At 38.8% G+C, this 22,379-nt stretch overlaps 1 long non-coding RNA gene across 2 annotated transcripts in view; it reads right to left on the reverse strand.

Annotated features, from left to right (window-relative positions):
* Positions 1–18,782, reverse strand: part of LOC124400765 — a 50,865-nt gene extending 32,083 nt beyond the window's left edge. The window contains exon 1 of one of the 2 annotated variants that reach the window (XR_006928433.1): positions 18,708–18,782. This is a non-coding gene — a long non-coding RNA (uncharacterized LOC124400765). Of the gene's footprint in view, positions 1–2,896; positions 3,079–18,707 lie in introns of those variants that run through there. The other variant, XR_006928434.1, reaches the window with a different exon arrangement.
* Between the last annotated feature and the right edge of the window lie 3,597 nt (positions 18,783–22,379).

The raw sequence follows: 22,379 nt of genomic DNA on the forward strand, positions 1-22,379 counted from the left end.
CTGTCTGACCTCGTCCGTCAACCTGTCCATCACCACTGCAAACAGGAAAGGGCTCAGGGCCGATCCTTGATGCAGTCCAACCTTCACTCTGAACCAGTCTGTCGTACCTACTGCACACTTCACTGCCGTCACACTGTCCTCATACATGTCCTGCACCACCCTTACATACTTCTCTGACACACCTGACTTCCTCATACAATACCACAACTCCTCTCTTGGCACTCTGTCGACGCTTTCTCTAAATCCACAAATACACAATGCAATTCCTTCTGTCCTTCTCTATACTTCTCCATCAACATCCTCAAAGCAAATAAGGCATCTGTGGTGCTCTTCCTCGGCATGAAACCATACTGTTGCTCACAGATGGTCACCTCTTCTCTCAGCCTGGCTTCCACTACTCTTTCCCATAACTTCATGGTGTGACTGATCAACTTAATTCCCCTGTAGTTACTGCAGGTCTGCACATCTCCTTATGCTTAAAGATCGGTACCAGCACACTCCTTCTCCATTCCTCAGGCATCCTCTCCCCTTCCAGAATCCTGTTAAACAATCTGGTTAAAAACTCCACTGCCATCTCTCCTAAACATCTCCATGCCTCTACCGGTATGTCATCTGGTCCAACCGACTTTCCATTCTTCATCCTCTTAATCGCTGCTCTCACTTCCTCCTTACTAATCCTATCTACATCCTGCTTCACCAACTCCACATCCTCCAACCTTCTCTCTGTGATTTTCCTCATTCATCAGCTGCTCAAAATACTCCCTCCACCTTCTCAACACACTCTCCTCACTAGTCAACACATTTCCTCTCCATCCTTTATTGCTCTAACTTGCAGTACATCCTTCCCAGCTCGGTCCCTCTGCCTGGCCAATCGGTATAACTCCTTTTCTCCTTCCTTAGTGTCCAACCTCTTATACAGCTCCTCATATGCCTTTTCCTTGGCTTTCGCCACATCCCTTTTACCTGCTGCCGCATCTCCTTGTACTCCTGCCTACTTTTCTCATCACTCTGTCGATCCCACTTCTGTTTTGCCAACCTCTTTCCCCTAATGCTCTCCTGCACTTCCTCATTCCACCACCACGTCTCCTTGTCTTGCTTTCTATTTCCAGATGTCACACCAAGTACTTTTCTAGCTGCCTCCTCATCACTCCTGCAGTAGTTCCCCAATCATCCGCACCTCTTCACCACCACCGAGCCCCTGTCTGACCTCTTCCCTGAACCTCACACTACACTCTTCCTCCTTCAGTTTCCACCATCTTATTCTTCTTTCAATCCTTACATTCCTCCTCTTCTTCTTCGCCTCCAAAACCATCCTACAGACCACCATCCGATGCTGTCTAGCTACACTGTCCCCGCCAACACCTTACAGTCTCCAATCTCCTTCAGGTTGCATCTCCTGCATAGCACATAGTCCACCTGTGTGCACCTTCCTCCACTCCTATACGTCACCCTATGATCCTCCTTCTTCTTAAAATACGTGTTCACCACTGCCATTTCCATCCTTTTAGCAAAATCTACCACCATCTGCCCTTCCACATTCCTCTCCTTAAAACCATACCTACCCATCACCTCCTCATCACCTCTGTTCCTTCACCTACATGCCCATTAAAGTCTGCCCCAATCACCAATCGTTCTTTCCTAGGTACACCATCTACCACTTCATCTAATTCACTCCAGAATCTTTCCTTTTCCTCCATCTCACAGCCAACTTGTGGAGCATAGGCACTGATGACATTTATCATCATCCCTTCAACTTCCACCTTCACGATCATCACCCTATCAGAAACTCTCTTCACCTCCACTACACTCTTACTGTACTCTTCCTTCAGAATCACACCTACACCATTTCTCTTCCCATCCACACCATGATAAAACAGTTTAAATCCACCTCCAATGTTCCTGGCCTTACTCCTTTCCACTTGGTCTCCTGAACACACAGCATATCTACCTTTCTCCTCTCCATCATATCAGCTATCTCTCTCCCTTTACCCGTCATAGTACCAACATTTAAAGTACCAACCAGAACCTCCACTCTCCTACACTGCTCCTTTCCCTGCCGTCTCTGTAGACGTCTTCCTCCTCTCCTTCTCCTCCTCGGCCAACAGTAGCCCAATTTCCACCGGTACCCTGTCGGCTAACGATACCTGTGGCGGTCGTTGTTAACCCGGGCCTCGACCGATCCGGTATGAAATTCTCCTTTGTGATCCACATATTTGATTTGGCACATGTTTTACGCTGGATGCCCTTCCTAATGCAACCCTCCCCATTTACCCGGGCTTGGGACCGGCACTAAGAGTGCACTGGCTTGTGCCCCCCTAATGGCTGGGTTTTTTTAATTGAAGAAACACCTTTACTAATTAAAGCACAATAAAACAAATCAAATGAAAAACCCACTACAGTCAATGACTTGAGTTGCAAGGTATGCACTTTTACCGCAAAAAAAAAAAAAACTCCTGTAATGCCATTCATGATAACAAGAGAGAACACCCTGAATCACTACACTCCCAAGTTGACGTATTTCAAGACTGCAAGCTGTGTATAAAACAGTCCAATGCCTGTGTTTGGGCAAAAAAATACTCAAAGACCTGTGTTTAGACTCAATAAGAGTCAAATTCCTGTGTTAAGTCTGTCACATTGAGTTCTCAAATCTGACTCACGCCTCAAAAGGTGTTCAGAAAAATCCAGGCTGCAAGGTTTACATTAATGCTCTTGTTTAAATATGTGATCGTTTCAATACATTTTATAACCATGATAAGCAGAAAAACATCACACGATTGAGATGGATGAGCTACCAGAGCAGATCACTACATCAGGTGCCTTTCTATTTATCAGCCAAGAACAGGAACATGAGGTTATCATGAAAACAGACTCATACAAACATTACTTGGTCTCCTACCTGTCTTCAATTGTCCAGTTTTGAAGAGTTTGTGCCCATTGTGGACTCGGATTCTGATCTTTGCGCTGTCCAACTCAAGAGTAGCCACATTGTGTTAAAATTCTTTTCAGATCATCACAAATGTAAAAAGTGGTTGTATACATTTTCTGAGTTCTTTCTTCACCATTTAAAACATCAGCAAATACAGCAAAAGAAACAAAACACAAAAAAAAAAATTAGAAGCATGACCTAATCCATGATCATGGAGAACATCATCCATGAATGATATGAGTAAGACAATCCAACGTGAAGCTCCCTTTTAGCTACAAGTACTAATTAACTGAGAGGGTGCAAAGATCATGTGACATGACACATGGGGAGGTACAATGGAAAATGTAGTCGCTGTCCATTAGAAAAACACGATCTCACCAGGTGGTGCTGGGATTGGATCTCTTGACCTTCTGGCATCAGGATATGGAAGTGCAATTTCTTAAACACTGAGCTACCACTTCCTAATGTGTTTCTAATAAAGTGGGAGAGTCTGGTATCTGAAATGTCATCTACTCTCCTAGTTGTATATATATTATAACAGCATGATGTATGAATGGAGAGTAAAAATAGCCTGATGTCTGAAAGCCTGTTACCTGGGCTTGGGATATGTTTACCTCATTGGTGGTCATAGACCATACCCTGAGCCCTTGACCTGCTCAGGTTGATGGAGAGGCTTTGTAAAGGCTGTGCAGCTCATTCCCCCCTGAGAGCTATACCAGGGTAATGAAGTGGCTGAATCATGGCAATGGCTCACACACCCAAGCAAGCACATGTCAGAAAACCCCTCAGGCATGACCTATACATCCCTCTGAAACTAAGTGGCTGGAAAAGAAGTTCTCCCAGACCGGCTGGACCAAGCCTGGACTGGATATGTCTTATTAATAAGTATAGATGTGGCCTATATTGACTGAAGAAATTACATCTTCCCTCTCCATCGTGGCATGTATACGTTCCAGCCCGTCTCCCAGTCGCTGATCTAGAACATTCTCTGTCTTTCCAAGGCCCAAGTCCGCTTTAATGTGGAAATTCATTTCTCAGCAAGCGCCGAGGAGGAAACGCAGAGGAGCCACGGAGTAATGAGTAAGAAGGTGCAGATGACAAAAGCAAACCATCACGTCTTAGACATATATATATATATATATATATATATATATATATATATATATATATATATATATATATATATATATATATTTCCATTGAAATCAGCTTGTCGGTTTCCTCCACGAATTAAAATCCTGTTATCCAGCTCTCGCCACGAATGAAAAGGAGCTCATTTGCGTCGTCTCTCACCATCTGGTGCAGAAGCACAAGGGTGTGAGGAAAGAGCCATGGATCAGTGTAATTGCGTGAGACTGAGCCTCACCGGGGCGCAAGAGATTTGAAGTCTGCCAAAAAAATATTTGGGAAAAGCCAAAGCAAATGTTTTTTTGTTTTACACACTCAATCACACAGCTTGTTTTGTTTCGCTTGACTTTTCGCCGCATCTTTTTAACATTTTACTTGCACGTATTCGATTGAAATTGCGCTGAAATGTAAGCTCTTGTTGTTGTTTTTTTCCCTCCGAAAGAACAGAGGTCTCTCTCTCTCTCTCTCTCTCTCTCTCTCCAGATTTGTGCCAAAAAAATTGGAATATAATCCGGATAGTCTTTTCTTACTTTTTATTGCCTTGAAATAATAATAAAAAGTCACTTTCAAATAATACAATTTTGTGGTGATGTTCACATTTGCACCTCGTACACTATTACTGTAATATATATTTTTGCACTCCCATCATCTGTTTATTGTATATTTGTGTATTTATTTATTTATATTAGATTTATTTATGTACATTGTTATTTGCACTTCTGGTAAGATATTCACTGCATTTCCCTACTGCTGTACTTGTACTCTGCACAAGTTGAATCCGATCTGATCTAATCTAATCCAATCTAAATACTAACAATAAAGAAGGAAAAGTGCTTTATACACTTTTTTACAGCACAGTGAAATTCTTTTTTCGCACATCCCATCAATGTTCGGAAGCTGGGGTCAGAGCGCAGGGTCAGCCGTGATACAGCGCCCCCGGAGGCAGCTTGGAGATACGGTGGCTTGAACCCCCAACCTATATACTGTATATTTGTGGATACCTGATTATGAGAATAGTGCTTATTGAAGAACCCATTCCAAATTTAGACTCCATTCGCTCTTATAAAAAGCTCCACTCTTCTGGGAAGATGTTAATTTTATGGAGTCACAAAGATTTCATTCAGAAACTTAGTAACGTCAGGTAAAGATGTATGTGAGGAAGTAAAGAGGCCTGGGAAAAATTTATCCCAAATAGGGTTGGAGCTCTACAGCAGGCCACTCAAGATTTTCCACACACACATCCAATCCATGGAAAGCAGATCTTCATGGAGTTGGTTTTACACACTTTTTGTCATGCTGGAACAACTCTGGGTCTCCTAGTTCAAGAGAGAATTTCATAGTACCGCATATAAAAAGATTTTATACAATTGCCTCCAACTTTGTAGGAACAGTTTGGAGAAGGACCTGAAAAAGTCATGTTCTCCATGTATCATAACTGTTTCCATTGAGACTTCATATTTCACATCCAGAAATCCCACTACAACAGGTTTAGATGTTTCTCAAATTCTGTCGACTTAAGCGCCATCTGGGCAGACATACGTGCAGCTGTAATGTAATCGCCGTTAATCCGGGAATTTACTGTTAAATCGTTCGTGGCTTGGGGTATTTTCACAGGATTTTAGTTGGATTTGAGGTTTTAACAAAAGAACAATCAACACACCCACATGTTTTTGGCTTATTCACGTAGATGTGGCTCTTACAGAGGAATTGCACAGTAGAAATATCGAGAAATATCGCACTCATTTTCTCGTTCCTGCTCTTACCGTCTCTTTAAATGCTGATTCCGAAAGGCCGATCAGATGGCGCAAACCTCGCAAGACAAATTTTCACAATGTGTACGTAATACACATTGTTGTTCGATATACTTTAATAAATAATGCTACGTGAAAAATAGACCTTGTGACGTAACAGTTTCCAGAGATCGGAGATCAGCCACAAAAATCCATATTCAGAGCACCCCCTACTGTACATCTTTCACATTACAGGTTGGCACTAGAATCATTTGATGACGATGTAATAGTTAGCGTAAACTCTTATCTTGACCCCTGGTATAACTCAAATTTTATTTCTCTTCTAATTTCTCCTTTTTACTTGAACTAGGAGACCCAAACCTGTCATGAAAATACCCCTGTGCACAAAGCCAGCTCTATGAAGATCTGCTTTCCATAGGTGGGAGTGAAAGATCTTGATTAGCCCCGATGACCGCAAACCTTTGAGGCTCAGACGTGGAGCACCTCATGCATCGTAATGGAGAGGAACGATTTGGAGGTCGTGAGAAGAAATGCTTTTCATCCAAACTGATTAAATTCAAGGCTACGGATCAAAACAGACATCTCAACATCTCTCTCTCTCTCTGTGCAATAATAGTTTAATAGGTTTTCATAGTCAGTAACTTGATGCACAGTGGTGAAAGAGATGTCTTATAATGTACATTGACTTATTAGAATAAGGAAAAAATAAGAGAGAGAAAGAGGTTTGAATACACCTGTGCCCACATGAGTGAATCTGATCTCTCTCTCGTCTCATCTCATTCACATATTCATACTCCTCTCTCCCAAGGTGCAGATCTGATGGGTTTTGAGTCTGGTTCCTCTCAAGGTTTCTTCCTCATATCATCTAGGAGAGTTTTTCCTTCACCACAGTCACCTCAGACTTCATCATCAGGGATAAACACATCATTCACCTTAACTGTTAAAACTCTGTAAAGCTGCTTTGAGACAATGTCTGTTGTGAAAATCGCAATAGAAATAAACTTGACTTTTTTCCTTTTTTGTGACTAACACGCGTCCTTACTAGACAATTTCCAAAGCTCGTTTCCTCTTTTCCCTCAATCCTTTTAAAAAACAAGCAATATCCTAATAATCGCACCTTCCCACTGCTGAATCCTCGTCCCTCTGCAGCAGAGGATTAGCACGTATTAGGCTTCACCATGGGGTTAATGAGGTTCATTTATTAGAACATGAAGAACACTATAATGGACGTTCAAGAGCCAAATCCTTCCCCCCATTTCTCCCTCTCTCCGTGCTCATCATCTAATATTGTCGTTCATTTCTCCATCCTACATTTATCCAACTCATTAAAAGAAAGGAACGCTCAGAAACCATGAGGGATGCATTATAGTGGTCATTTAATCAGTGTGTTCCACTAGAGGGCTAATGAGAAAACCCCCGAGGACCGTCATGCGTCCTGAATGCGAACACTGGAGCACACTTTGAAATCTCGAGAAGCATTTTTGCTGGAAGAGTGGAAAATATTATAAAAGCAAAAGTGGATGATGTGGAATTAGATATTCAAAAAGAAGCACATGGCAATCCAGTGTATGAGAGGGATTTATTTATCCTGTTACGGATCAATTCATGGATTGCGAGGTTTGTGAAGTGGAAAAGGCCGCCGTCAGCATCGACTCCAGCACTGATTCTTCACCTCGGTCATTCTTCTTGTTTTGTGCGCCACCTGATGATGCAACTCCTTGGTGTTGAGTGCAGCGTTGCAGTAAAATGGAAATCATTTTAACCCCCCCCCTTTTTGTGAGCCAGACAGTCCAAGGAAGGAAATGTTGCCAATATGGAATGAACCATTTAGTAAGGAATTAATGCTAACAACGTTTTTTTTTCTGTTTACAATGGACAATAAGACAAAAACAGCTACTAAGAAGTCCAGAAAAGCTCCGCAAAGCACTGACACTGGAGACTCCTTCAAAATCTCTCAGGCTTCACCCCATCAACAATTTTACACATTTCTACCACAGAAAAGTTCATGCAATTTATCATAAGTGGAGATCAACCGATAGTCGATTTTGGATCGTACTTACCAATTAATCAACCGATGGATACTTAGGAAAAAAAAAAAAAAAACGCTTTAATACTTAATCTTATTACAAAAACCAGCACTGATTCATGAAAATGTGCTAAATGAAATATGAATATACCAATTAATAATAATATATAATAAATATTAAATAAATATAATAAATATTAAATAATTAATAATAATATCAATTATAATACACATAATATAGCGCAGTCTCAGGGGTAAAAACAAACAGCACGTGCCCTCAGTGATTTGCCTCTAGAGGCTGCTCTTGTAATTACAGTGATCCGGGAACCGGAAAAACTATCGTGCGATCAACAATCGATGCCAAATAATCGTCGATCTGTAATTATAACCCAATCATTTGCCTTGGAATCTTCAAAATACCTCAAAGGTCTTTTCTTTTCTCATCCATGTGGTGACTGTATATTTCTACAAGTGTATGTCTCGATTGTATGTTTATATCTGTCATGACCAGAGACCTTATGACCATGTGTCTGGAGGATAAAAACTTCTCAAATTGTAGGAGGCACATAATTGTACAGGACGTCTTTGGATGCAGGACTCTTTACATCTCAAGCCTCCTCAGTTCCTCACCTGCATCAGTACCTGACTTTAACACCCTTCTGGCTGAATGAAATCTTATAAATCTCCACGAGATCTAGCAGAACATCTTCTCAGAAGCTTATAATAAAAGGAAACAGGGACTAAATGTGGAATAGGATGTTCGAAAAAACACATGGTCAGATGTCCACAAACCTTTGTCCATATATCACACACACAAACACACACACACACACACACAGACAGAGATATAGAGGATCAAATAAATAAAAAAGATAAAAAAATATATACAATAAAAATAAAACAAGGAATACAATATAATACAAAAATATATAACTGCAGCTATATGAGAAATTAGATAGTTTTTTTTATATAATAACATCTCAAATATTTTTCACTTTCTCTCTCACACACACACACAAAAGAAAGAAAACTATGACACATGACTTGTCAACACCTATGTGGCCGAAAAAATCTTTTTACAAGTATATTTTTAGCTTTGGTGGATGTACATTTCTACCTGCAGAAATCCATCATATGTACCTGCCATGACACATCACTACCATTTCAACACAACCGAGCGTCTGATCTCCAGAGAAGATCCTCGAAAACACCCGGAGGGCGCTGTCCAGTTCTGAAAGTCCATAAACCCTAAAAGAACGTCATGATCGTGAGAGGTTTTTATAGTCCCCCCTGAGAAGAATAAATCTGTAGGACACCTTCGTGGATGTGGATATTGCTGTGACTTGACTTGGCCTTTATCTGTCACTAATGGAAGTGGTGAATGCACTTTCTCCAGGGAGAATAGATTTCGATCCACAACAGCCAGAACGGACTAAATCATCAGCCTCTGATGGAATCCGAAAGTGGATTTCCAGTCGTAGAGAATCCAGGCTATACTTGTTTAGTGATGCTACGTGTTCTGTAGAAGAATGGAGGGAATGGGAATTGAGGTTGTATATGTATATATATGTATATATATATATATATATATATATATATATATATATATATATATATATATATATATATATTGTATATGTATATATCACCTGGAACTCTTCTTAATGCCATATTTTGCTGCAGCATTATAAAGTCCTGCATTATTGTACACCATAATGGCTGTATATCACTACCTCCCTAGTATAGGTTTTATTTTTACTTTGCTAACATCTGCCAACAAACACACCTCTGTGTGTCTTTCGGCGCCCTCCGTCCCCCCACTTTGGGCCAATCCCGGGACGGAGCACTATTTCTGAGCACAGCCGATAAGACAACATCAATGCTTACAGTCAGAACGAAAAAACCAATAATGATGGGGGGGGTGATGGTTTGGGGTGTTGTCTGACAACCAGACACCTTCTCACTTGTTTTCCTTCAGCACCGTTTTGAAGTGCAAATTGGGCCGATACAAAGTGCTCTGGGGTCCAGGTTTAAGTCGGTTTTTATTTACTTATTTATTTATTTGATTCCAAGAAAAGCCCCGATGTTCCTTGGTGATAAGATAGTAGCAGGAGGAAGCCGCCACGAATTTGCCGCACACACTCGCGCAGTCCGATAAGGCTATTTTACACGAGCGCCAAGCGAATCTAAAAAGCGTTTTTTTTTTTAAAGAGTAGCCTAAAGGGCTGCCCACGTGGTATGTGTGGATCCTTTCATCCTGTTCAGCTCAGCCTCCCACACAACCTGTTTACTGGCTGGGAATAGGGGGAAGTGATTTTTTTTATGGAGGAAAGAAACTCTTTTTTTTTTTTTTTTGAGTCTGCAGCGGTGACAAATATATCAGCTTTAGACGGCTTGGTGAAGAGGGAGCATTCGGAAGGAAAAAAAATCAGTGTTTACTATTTCATATAAAATTCATCGAAATCCTAATGTACGCAGAACCAGGGTGATTTAACTGCATTTTACCAAGTATGAAAGCAAAGCCGTGACTGTTTACTTAATCTCTCTGGCTCGCTTCAAACCGTCTACATTTGCATTTCTGAGCCCGGGTTATATGTTTAGATTTAAATGAAAGTCAAAATGTGGCTGCTGAAAAAAATTGGTCAGATATTTAGTCATCATAGCTACTTTATTTCCTCCTCAGCACTCAGGTCCTTTAGAAAATTGAGAGCTCGATAAACACAACACACTGGAAGCATAATGTAAATGACATTTCCAGATGTATAGGGTTCTTCCTCAAAAAACGTAAGCATGAAAAGTTTCCTTCTCTTAAACTAGGAGACCCCAACCTGTAACTCCAGCATAACACAAAGTACACAAAGCCAGTGACATGAAGATAAGCTTTCCATGGTGTGGAAGATGGTGTGTGGAAGATCTTGAGTGGCCTGCTGTCGAGCTCCAACCCTACTGAACACCTCGGCGTATAAAATGGAACCTTGTGCTCGCAAATCCCAACAAACTCTACTGGAACATCTTCCCTGCACATTGGAGCTTATTATAAGAGTAAATGGAAACTAAATATTTAATGGGATGTTCAACAATATTCACATTCACATTATGGTCAGGTGTCCACAAATGTTTGTCCATATAAATACATATGTACACAATAACCTTCAGGTTATGGCTGTGGAAGAGTGGGTGTTGGCCAGTTTTCTGGCCAGTCACCAGTTTGGGAACGGAAACACCTGTGTACATTTCGGTGCTGTCCTGCTTCTACAGTTTTTAGATGTCTTAAGTTATCGTGACAGGTTTTTGTCCAGTGATATGAGACATGTTAGCTGCTATAGGATTCGAAGTCATGACAGCTCATATTTTGACATCATACCTACACCAAGAGAGAAGAAACCTTCAGAGGAACCAGTATTAAAGGAACCATCATTATCTTCTGTAAAGACAATGATCACACATTTATTATATTATATTATATATTATTTTATATTATATTGTAGTTTGAAATACAATTTTCCCATCTCCTGATAATACATTTTAAAAATGCTGTATATTAAAGTATAATGTAGTATATTATATTATATAATATTATATTATAGTAAATTATAGTGTAGTATATAATATTATAGTAAAGTGTAGTATATGATATAATAGTATAGTGTAGTATATTATATTATAGTAAATTATAGTGTAGTATATTATAGTATAATACAGTAAAGTGTAGTATATGATATAATAGTATAGTGTAGTATATTATATTATAGTAAATTATAGTGTAGTATATTATATTATAGTACAGTAAAGTATAGTAAACACCAGATTGTACCCACAAGCCCCAAAACCAAATTATGTTCCAAATCAAATTTGATTCTTTATAGTTGGGAAGCTTTAGAAAAGCAGTAAGTGCTAATCCTATCACTCACAATGACCTTAACACACCAAATCAACCAATTTTCATAGTAGGACCTTCCTGAAGGACATCCTGAACCAGGACACAAGTCATCCCACGAATGGAAAATGTAGTTCCAGATTTTACCATTTATAGTGTTTCCCATTTCAATCCTGACTCATAATACTGCAAACTATACCAGAAAATCTCAAAATGTTAATTTTACAGTACGTTCCATGTTTCACAGACATCGCTACCAAAACAGCTCGCTATAACAAAAAGCTTCCCGAACCCTGACTCCCAGGGACTCCACGTTGCCAAAGCTGACTTTGAAAACTTGAATGCAAAAGCGGAAAGTGTTAACGCTATAAGATTTCTTTCCCACCACCAGAGCCAGCAGTGTGTGTGTGTGTGTGTGTGTGTGTGTGTGTGTGTGTGTGTGTGTGTGTGTTTAAAATAATTCCACAAATTCTCAGTCCAGAAACCATTTATTTTCTTTATTTTTTATTTCTTTTCCTGTCTTCTTCTTCTTCTTCTTCTTCTTCTTCTTCTTTCAGATTCTCCCATAAGTAATTAAATAACAAGGTGCTGGCTGCTGTAGTAAGAGATAAGTGCTGGAGGGAAAGTTTTTTAGCATATTAATTAGCGGTGATTTAGTATCGGCTTCAGCCGCAATAACGACCTGAAATCAATTGCCTTTCACAGAGGACACACTCTCTGTGTGTTTGGGCCAGCTTGGAAACATTACGCTTTAACCTCTTATTCTATATAAAAAAAAAGTGAAGTGCTTTTCCCTTCCCAACTTTATATATATATATATATATATATATATATATATATATATATATATATATATATATATATATATATATATATTTATTTATTTATTTATTTATTTATTTTTATTTGAAGCATGTGTTTCTCGCCTTTTTACCGAAGTACTTCTGGCAATCGTACATTTACACACTATCTCACTACTCTATCTGTTTTACGGCGGATTTACGAGATTGTGCATCAAAATAAAAATACGGATGCCGTAGGGCCAAAAGTACCCGACTTTTCCAGCCATCTGTGGTTCTTTTCTGAACTGATAGCTCAAAGCAGGCCACTCAGATTTACATGGATGGAATAACAATCAAATTGACTAGTGAGGAGCCTATCAGAGCCGAATGGAGCCAGGAAGGAAACTTTACAGCAGAGAGAATCGCAGGCAAGTCTATTAACACGCTCCTTCTGTTTTAATGAGGATCGATAAGGAGACGTAGAGCTCCTCAGAGCACAGGAGGAGAAATATCAGCTTTAGCAAGAAATAAAGGCATGCATAAAGTATGCACACACACACACACACACACACTCACACACACACAGGTCGTTTATACACCGGCTTATTGATGGTGCGTGTCACAAAGTGTCGAAGACAAGTTACAGGCCACTGCTGGCTACATGAACACTTTTTTTTTTAGTCAACATCCGATCTGACCTGCTGCTGCTTTAAACATGTTCTCTGATCAAATAATTATCAACATTTAATTCACACACACACACACACACACACACACACACACACACACACACACACACACACACACACACATATATACATAAGTATGTACTGTACAAACAAATACACACCCTGATCTCACCCTGTTTAATGCTGCCACACACTGTTTTATCCCTGTCTTGCCCTCTCACTCTTTTTCACCCTTTTTTTTTGACGTGAGATGTCAGTGTTTTTTATCCTGGCCTCACCTGTTTCACAATGTCTAATCCAGTCTCACCCTGACCTTAAACTGTCTCACTATCATCTCACACTATCTGATCCTGTCTCACCCTGATCTCAATCATTGACCAGAAGCACAAACACACAGACACACAGCTAAATGTAGTTACACGTCTCAGTATGTCTTGATCAGATATATCATAATTTCAGGAGACCTGACTGTATCTGATGGCCGGAGTAAACACCTCCCGACTCATGAGGCCGTCATTTGATGATTCTGGCATTAAAATGTGGCCTGTGGGAAAAAAACAGCTCTCTCTATTAACACTCGGGCGCTGACATTTTTATTCTCTGCATAGCTACTCTGGAATAATTCTTTCAAACTGTTGAATCTAATCTCCCAGCTCAGGGACCAGGCTGTGGGATTAAAGCCTGCCCCAGCTCATCCGGAATCATTTTGTGCTACACCCAAAGCCTCTCAGGTGAAACCGGAGACGGCGAGGAGAATTGTACCCGTCATTTCCACATATGTAAAACAGATCTTCTTTTTTTTGGCATTTCAATTAAAGCTGAAGATCGGGCCTCTCACCTCGGCTGACTATGCGATCAGCGCTTCCTCTGTGAGCCGGATATTTCTCCTCCGGGTTTTTGCTATTGCGCAGCTCCTTCTGGAGCCGAGATCGTTCACGGCGGATTGTTCACACGTGCACGTGTTTGTAGACCAGCTGTAGTGTCAGCAGCGGTTATTTCCGTCTGCCTGTGCACCTTTGTCTCAATTTAGGCTTCACCCAAGCACTCAGAATCTCACGTTTTACAAAGAATGTTACAGATGTACACTATATATACACACTATTCCAACACGTGACATGGTCGGTGAAATCTGATTGGATAGAAACTCTAACGCTATAAAATAAAGAGATTTGACTATTGTGAATAAGTTAATACCTATTCATGGAAAAAGTATATTAAAAGGTAAGTCAGCAATTCTGATAGATGTTAGGCAGGCCCCCTTTTTCGAGCAAAAGGGGTTCTACAGTTAAGGACCAGGGTAACTAATTAGAAGATCAGAAAGTAAAAGATGTTTAGGACACATCATTTAATGAGAGTTTTGTGCTCTTACAGTCTCACCATAACCAAGATCAAAGACTGGATATAACACCTAAAATCTCGGTACAATGGCAGTAATGGACCATCACATCTGATCCTTCACACTAGCTTTGCCATCTTCCTGTTTCAGGATCGCAGGTTTGACGTTTGTTAGAAATAAATACTTCTGCAAAAGTGATAAATTTTTTAATTAGTCACCAATGAGCAATGTGGAGCGGCAACTTTGTTTCCAGGCTGCAGCGACATGCGATTTTTCGCAAGAAACATCTAGAAGAGAATATGCTGATTGCAAGGTCAGACTGGCGCTCAATCACTGAGCAGCTGTTGGGACGTAAACGTGCAGCCGGGAAAAAGAAAAACAGCAGTAATTAAATAAATAAAATAAATAAATGATTTGTCAGATTGTGAAGTTTCTGAACATCTCATACTGAGCAGGTAATTTATTAAACAAAACACATGGATGGGCATCACCTGCCTGTTCTCATCAAATCTGAACAACAAGAAGGAAAGAAGGACCAAAATAGTTGCTAGTGTGGTCATATGAGGTGGTATCAAAATGTGTTGAGACTCGCTCTGTTTACATTAAAGTACTTAATTTATGTACGTTTGCTCACTAACACCTTCAAAATAGTCCCCATGCACAGCAATACAATCAATCTCTATGCCGGATCTTTATCTTTGGGAAGAGGGTGAAGTCCGCAGGAGCCAAATCTGGTGAGTAGGGTAGGTGCGTAAGTGAGATCCAGTGGATCATATTCCGATGATCATCATGCACAAGTTGCCTAATGACTTCGACGGTGAGCTTGAAGGTCTGCTCTCTCGTCGCTGTGCTGCTCAAAACACCTCAAACGTCTTTGTGGCGTATTTGCCCAGTTGCACGCAGAATTTCACGTATGTTCTTTGTTCTAACCGTGATGAAATCGCAGACGTGGTAACGCACGTGGGTCCGAACACCACCAGTTACACCATTAGTCTCAAACTTTTTGATACCACTTCGTATGTAATATAAAGTTATATGGTGGAGTTTCCAGTGTTGGAACAGCTGTTAAAATGTACAGATGTTTCATAATAAAGTTTGATACAATCAATTAAAAGGTCATGACCTTGTATATGCAAAGCAAAATATCTTCCAATCGTCACTTCTCTTGCAAGAAAACGAACTCATTATCACCACATCCCTCACAGGTTTCAGTGGCAGCTTGAGCTGGAACACAACAGCCTCACAGCCTTGCTCCTTTTTTCTCTTTATCTCTTTACCTATCACCCCTCTCTCTCTTTCTTTCTTTCTTTTTTCACATCTTGTATGTAAATAGCTCAGGAATCAGTTCTTTCAGACCTGGTCTGTGTAAATCACCTGAACAAACCACCGGTCTTTAGAGACATACGAGCACACATTCACGCCGTCACGCATCGGATCCATCAGTGCAAGAACAGACGTTATTCTTCTCCCACCTATTCCTCTCTTCTGCATCCTTTCTCAATGACCTACATTTATTTCCATCTACTCAAAACCTCCATAATGTTCTTCTTAATTATCCTTTTAAGGTACATTTTTTATAGAAGCATTTTCAGATTTGTGCTTCTTTTTAAACATCTCATTCCACATTGAGTCTCAATTTGCTCTCATAATAAGATCCACTCTCCTGGGAAGACGTTCCGCTAGATTTTGTGTGAGATTTGTAGGATCTCATTCATCCTCAAAGGCATTAGTGGCGTTCCAATTCATCCCAAAGGTGTTCAATAGGGTTTGAGCTCTATAACAGATACACCACTCAAGATCTTCTACACACATCCAACCCATGGAAAGCAGATCTTTGTGGAGCTGGATTTCTGTGTGTCATCTCCAAGTTCAACTGGAAAAACGAAAGATTACATGCTTCTGCATCCAAAGACTCTACAACTGTGTGCCTCGGGCTTTGTGTGAACATTTTGGGGAAGAAGCACACAAGTGGAAATGCTGAGTGTCCAAATACTTTTGGACGCTCGATCTTGTGAAAGTTATTAAGCCGTGTTTTTCTGCTGTATTTATTTTTAAAACAGATTAATGAAACTTTCACACAAACATTTTTTATGCAAATTCTTTTTTTTTTACTCCAAATTGCATCATATCATGAGTGGAAAAAAAAGCTGAAACAGCATACCTTAAATCATAACAATAATACAAAATTTAAATAATAAATAAAAAAAAAATCACCAAAAAATTAAGTGCAAAACGTATTTTATTTTTCCCGAAAAGTTTGTTTCTGACCACACAACAGTTACACAGATTCGGAATATTGCGTGATGAAAAGGTAAAATATATAAATAAAAATATAATTAATATATTTTAATTTTTACGGTCTAGAACAGTATTTTTGCATAACAATTGAAAGTGACATACAGATTATTTATATTGTATATTTATATTTGTGTTCGTTTTTGAATATATTTACATTTATAATTATTTATTGTATAAAGATATTAAATATTATTATTATTTTTGTTATTAAGTAATCAATTAATAAAGTTTGGAAGTGATTTACATATTATATTTTTCTAGAATATAATCAAATAAAGTATGTTTTGTTTTGAGTTAAAGTGAAAGGGTTAATACATTGTATTAAATGCAATAAAAAATAATAAAACGGACATCAACAATTATTTGTTTGTTGTTTAATAATAATAATAATTATATTAATATTTATTTATTTTATTTTTTTTACCTCATTTCAAAACAGATATTTTGTGAAATATATACGAATCAGTAAAAGTGCACCAAGATATAAATATGAATCCCACAAAAAAAGAAAAGAGAAAAAGAAGAAGAAAACAAAACACCAGGAACATGACTCGTACCTACGGCAGGATGTTTTTGAGAAGATGTTTTTGAAACTGTCTATTGGAATACAGTTCTAAACGATTATTGCCCGAACAGCAGCACGAGGAGTGTGAGGACGGCTGCTGGGAAGTGATGACATATTTCCCCATTTGGCTCTCCGTCTGTCAGCACCGATAAGCGACTTCCCCTTTCGCAGTTTCCGTCTGCTTTCCCTCATTTAAAAAAAAACATCTCCAGGAGCATTCGCCACCAAACACAAACTAATGTGGCAGAAGACACTGCTTTGTCGAGCCCCATGAAGATGAAAGAACTTCGAACCGTGAGGGGGAAAAGCCAGACAGAGCTGCATTAATGTCCTTAAATAACACACACACGTCATTTTCGGAGTTCCTTACAGCCATATTCTTACCATGAGATGGAGAAATGTCTTTTCTCCAGTAGAATGTCTTACAAGCGTTTACAATGTCCGTTGTGAAATAAACTCGACTTGACATTTAGCTTTATTTAGTTTGTAAAATATATTGTTGCTTACTAAGCTGATGATCACATGACTCCTGGGTTAAAGCAAATCAGCTGCCTTTAAACCAGCCAACAACATATACAAATGAAAGCACCACCTACCCTCTTCTACACACACAAGCTCATAAACACCCCTGATTGCCTACTTTTACTGCGACTCACAGGAAGCCTCATTACCCCATCCAGAGGTATTTCTCAATATATACGTGCGATACGCAGTAGTGATCAGAAGTTCGGTTCATTTTAGCGTCTTTGAATCTCATTCATCAAAACGAACAAATCTATTTTTGAGTCATTTCGTTGCTTTGATCATAAAATGTTAGATGTTCAATAAGCAGATCCCCATCACGTCTACATACGTCAACTTTGACGATCGTTCCAATCATTAATATATGTCTATAGAACTGCGTATATGGGAGTCACGTGACAATAGAATGAGAACCAGAGGTCTCATGGGACGAGCTACTCAATTCAGTTTTCTGTGTAATGCACTGCAAAGCGTCTATAGGAGTCACGAGACAAAAGAACGAACGACTCGGAGTAGATTAGAGAGCAGAGAGATGAACTACTGAATTTTTGAGGATGACATTTTAAAAAAAGTCTCACTTTTTCTTCCTTGCTAAAAAAGATGGAGAAATGAATGACACGTGCATCTCTTAGCAGTGACTCAGCAAATCTAGATTCATGTTTCGTGCATTTTGTTCGACAATTCAGTTTGTGAAGTTTGACCAATGTATCAAAAATCTTTTTTATAAAATATGAAAATTATATATTTATAAAAAATATTATATTTTGTTAAATACTGCGTTACAAACAAACAAAAATCATGACTTACATTTGCAGCAATCAACTTCCAGTTCTTTGTGGTGCTTATTGTGTAGAGTCATGATCAATCTATTTATTTATATTTATATTTATATATGTATATATATATATATATATATATATATATATATATATATATATATATACCGAAAATTAATTAGAGTTCTGGGACTTAATTGGGACTGCTCGCGCTCAATTCGCTCAATATCTTAGCTCCGCCCACTTGACCGTTCACTGATCACTGATTGGTTCATTCAGCACCAAGTCCCGCTCGATAGGTCTAATTAACGAATCACATGCTCCCTCACGAACACTTTAGTAGTCACGTGATTTACACGGTTTGGGGCGGGTATGAGTCCCGGAAGTGATCAGGAACACTGATTCGTTGACGAAAAATAATCGCTTAGTGTGATACCGGCGGTCACATTGCTCCACCCAGTGGTGTAAAAGTTATACAGACTGCAATTTACTGATATGGATCATGTCAGTATCGTGAGATCACGACAATGAAGAGATCGTTAGGCAAAAGATCCAATGGATCAATTAAGCATTGGATCAATTCGGCGTTCACGTCCTACTCATTAAAAGGGAATGAAAAGTGATAAAGTGGGAGTGACGTAGGGAGTACGTCCTACAATTTACAGCCCTGTAACTTGCAGTAGATTTTTTCCCCTCAAACAAATCCTTGTTTATTTACCATAACAGTAAAATGCTTTTCCTACTGTACAATTACATTTAAATATGTGCAATACCATTATTTATTTATTTATTTATTTATTTATGTATTATTATTTTATTTTTTGCAATAATGCTTTTTATTTATTAAAACATTTTTAAATAAAAATGTGCAATACCACTTTTTTATTTATTTTATTTATTTTCAGTAAAAAAAATGTGCAGCTGGAAGCTTGTCACCAAAACAAAATCCTTGTAAGGGCAGTCATACCCACACACACACACACACACACACAATACATTTTATTTTTTTATTTAATTTAATAAAAAATTATAAATGATTTAATGTGTTGATTTGTTTCTAATGAAATAACTTCAACCAAACACTAAAGACTTCACTTTGTCCCAACAAATGCCGAATATATAAAACGTATTAAAAAATCTCTACCTTGTCAAACTTGACGATCATTTCAAAATGTTACTTTAATACTAGTGCTGGATAGAAACGCGTGTGAAACAAGAGCGCCCCCTGTATGTCAGAATCCATTATAGCACCATCCAAAAGCGCATAGACTGCAGTGAAAAAAAAAATGGATTAAAAATAATAATAAAAATTTTTAAAAAAAGAACGTGTTTGAAGCACAAAAGATATCTGAGCATAATGGACAAAAGTGTGATGTCTAGACTCCTGGATCAAAGTCTTGTGTAGTTTTTCTTGTGTTTTTAATACTTATCAAAAATACTCCAAGGATGGATAAACAATGGACTAGAAATACAGTCCTGGAACACTGCAGAGAACCTGTGCTGACCCCTGTACACTAACCAAAGCTCCTACAATGGAAATGTGAGCATCAGAAGTGGACCAGTGGAAGAAGGTGGCCTGGTCTGATGAATAACATTTTCTTTTCTGTCATGTTGATGTTTAGGTGTGTGGGCATGGCTTACCTGGGGAAGAGATAGCACCTGGATGGCCTGTGGTAAGAAGATGACCTGGTAGGTGGAGGCAGTCTGCTCAAATCCTTGGGTCCTGGTGTTCACATGGATGTTACGTACCACCGACTTAAACATTCGTACACAACCTATTCATGGTAACAATGTTCCTCAATCTAAGTTTCCTTTTTCAGCAGGATGAAGTTCCTGGCAGATCTGTACTGCATCACGATGTTCAGGAACGGTCTGAGGAACATGTCAGATCTCAATCTTATCAAGCTTCTATGAGATCCAACCTTTATTATTTAAAGAATCTGCTCCTAACGTCTTGGTGACAGGTCCAACACACACTTTTACACACTTTTAATAGACACTATAGATTGATTTTAAAAGTATAAAACAACTTGACGTGTGATTCAGATTAGTAAACCGAGGAGGTGTTAAGTGTTTAGTCATTAATGCTTTATTTGGGTGCTTTTGTAATTCTTTGTATACTGTATAATCATCTCACAAACACACAGACCGGACCAGTGGCCTGCCTGCGATCACAACATTTCACAACACTGACTGAAGCCACACTGTAGAAATCAACAAAGGGGGAAATAAAACGAGCTGTGGGTCAAATTAGTCATTAAATACGATCATATTATAGCACCAAAAAAAGAATGATCCATGTTGCAGCCTCCCCACACACACACACACACACACACACACACACACACACACACACACACACACACACACAAAACATTGTCTTTGAGTTAAATATATCTCTAAACATCACCGGGCGACTCTGTCTATAGTTGCATTCGTAAACATGAACATTTACACGATGTATTATACAAAATATGACATGGAAAAGTGACGACAAAGTTCAGGAGGACATGAAGATGTTCTCCAACTGTAGGAACCCCAACAGAAATGCCCTTTTATAAGGCTTATACAAACCAGACTGTTACAGAGGCATACCAGCACCAAGGGTGAAGTACGATGCCTTCCTGATTTAAAAAAACAAAAACAAAACAGCACCTTTATGATTTTTTTTCCAAACTATTTTACAGTAAGCTGTACATTTCATTCTCCTATCTAAATATTTCAAAAGTCAGGTATGACTCTATGACCAACTGCTTACCCTCTCCTTCTAGTTACAGTATGGTGTACAGTACATGAGCTATGTTCAGTGCCATGTAGTAAGGATCATTAAAAGAAACCTGAAACACCTGGAAAAACGTACACTATATGAGCAAAAGTATTGGGACACCTTACTTTGCCACCCATATGTGCTTTTTTTCCATAGCTCGACACACACAATTGTAACTCAAACTCCATCTTTCTATGCGGAAGCAATGAATTTTTCCTTCACCAGAAGGGAACTTAGGAAACCCAAACCTGTTCCAGCATGACAATGCTCCTGGGCATTCTCTGCTTGAGTGGTCTGCTCTAGAGCTTAAACCCTACTAAACACCTTTGAGATAATTTTTTTCACACCATCCCAGACCTCCTCACCTACATCAGTACCTGACTTTACCCCTTTATGGCTGAATAGAAATCTCTTACAAACCTCCATAAAATGTAGCAGAACATTTTCCCAGAAGATGGGAAGAGTGGAGCTCATTAGAAGCGCAAATGGAGACTAAATGTGGAAGAGGATGTTCAAAAAAGATGCACAAAGCAGTCTTATGGTAAAGGTGTCCACAAAGTTTTGACCATTCGGCGTATATAAACTCGTGATACATCTTGTGTGACCTTTTGAAAGAATGTGCCGTCCTGATTTATCTGCCCTCCTACTCATACAATTAGGGAAAATTTGTAAAAGGAACATTATACACAATAATAAAAAAAATTATAATTTAAAAAACAATAAAAAAAAAAAAAAAGAAATAAAAATATAAATAATGCAAAGCACTTGCCAGGAACTGATGTTGCCGTGTCTTGGTTCCCTGGGGTACAGAAATGAGGTAACACGTAAAAATCCCTTAGTCATTCAGGCATTTTATATATATATATATATATATATATATATATATATATATATATATATATATATATATATATATATATATATATATTTATATAT

This window comes from Silurus meridionalis, chromosome 18 (genome assembly GCF_014805685.1).
Source record: "Silurus meridionalis isolate SWU-2019-XX chromosome 18, ASM1480568v1, whole genome shotgun sequence".
NCBI classification, from domain to species: domain Eukaryota; kingdom Metazoa; phylum Chordata; class Actinopteri; order Siluriformes; family Siluridae; genus Silurus; species Silurus meridionalis.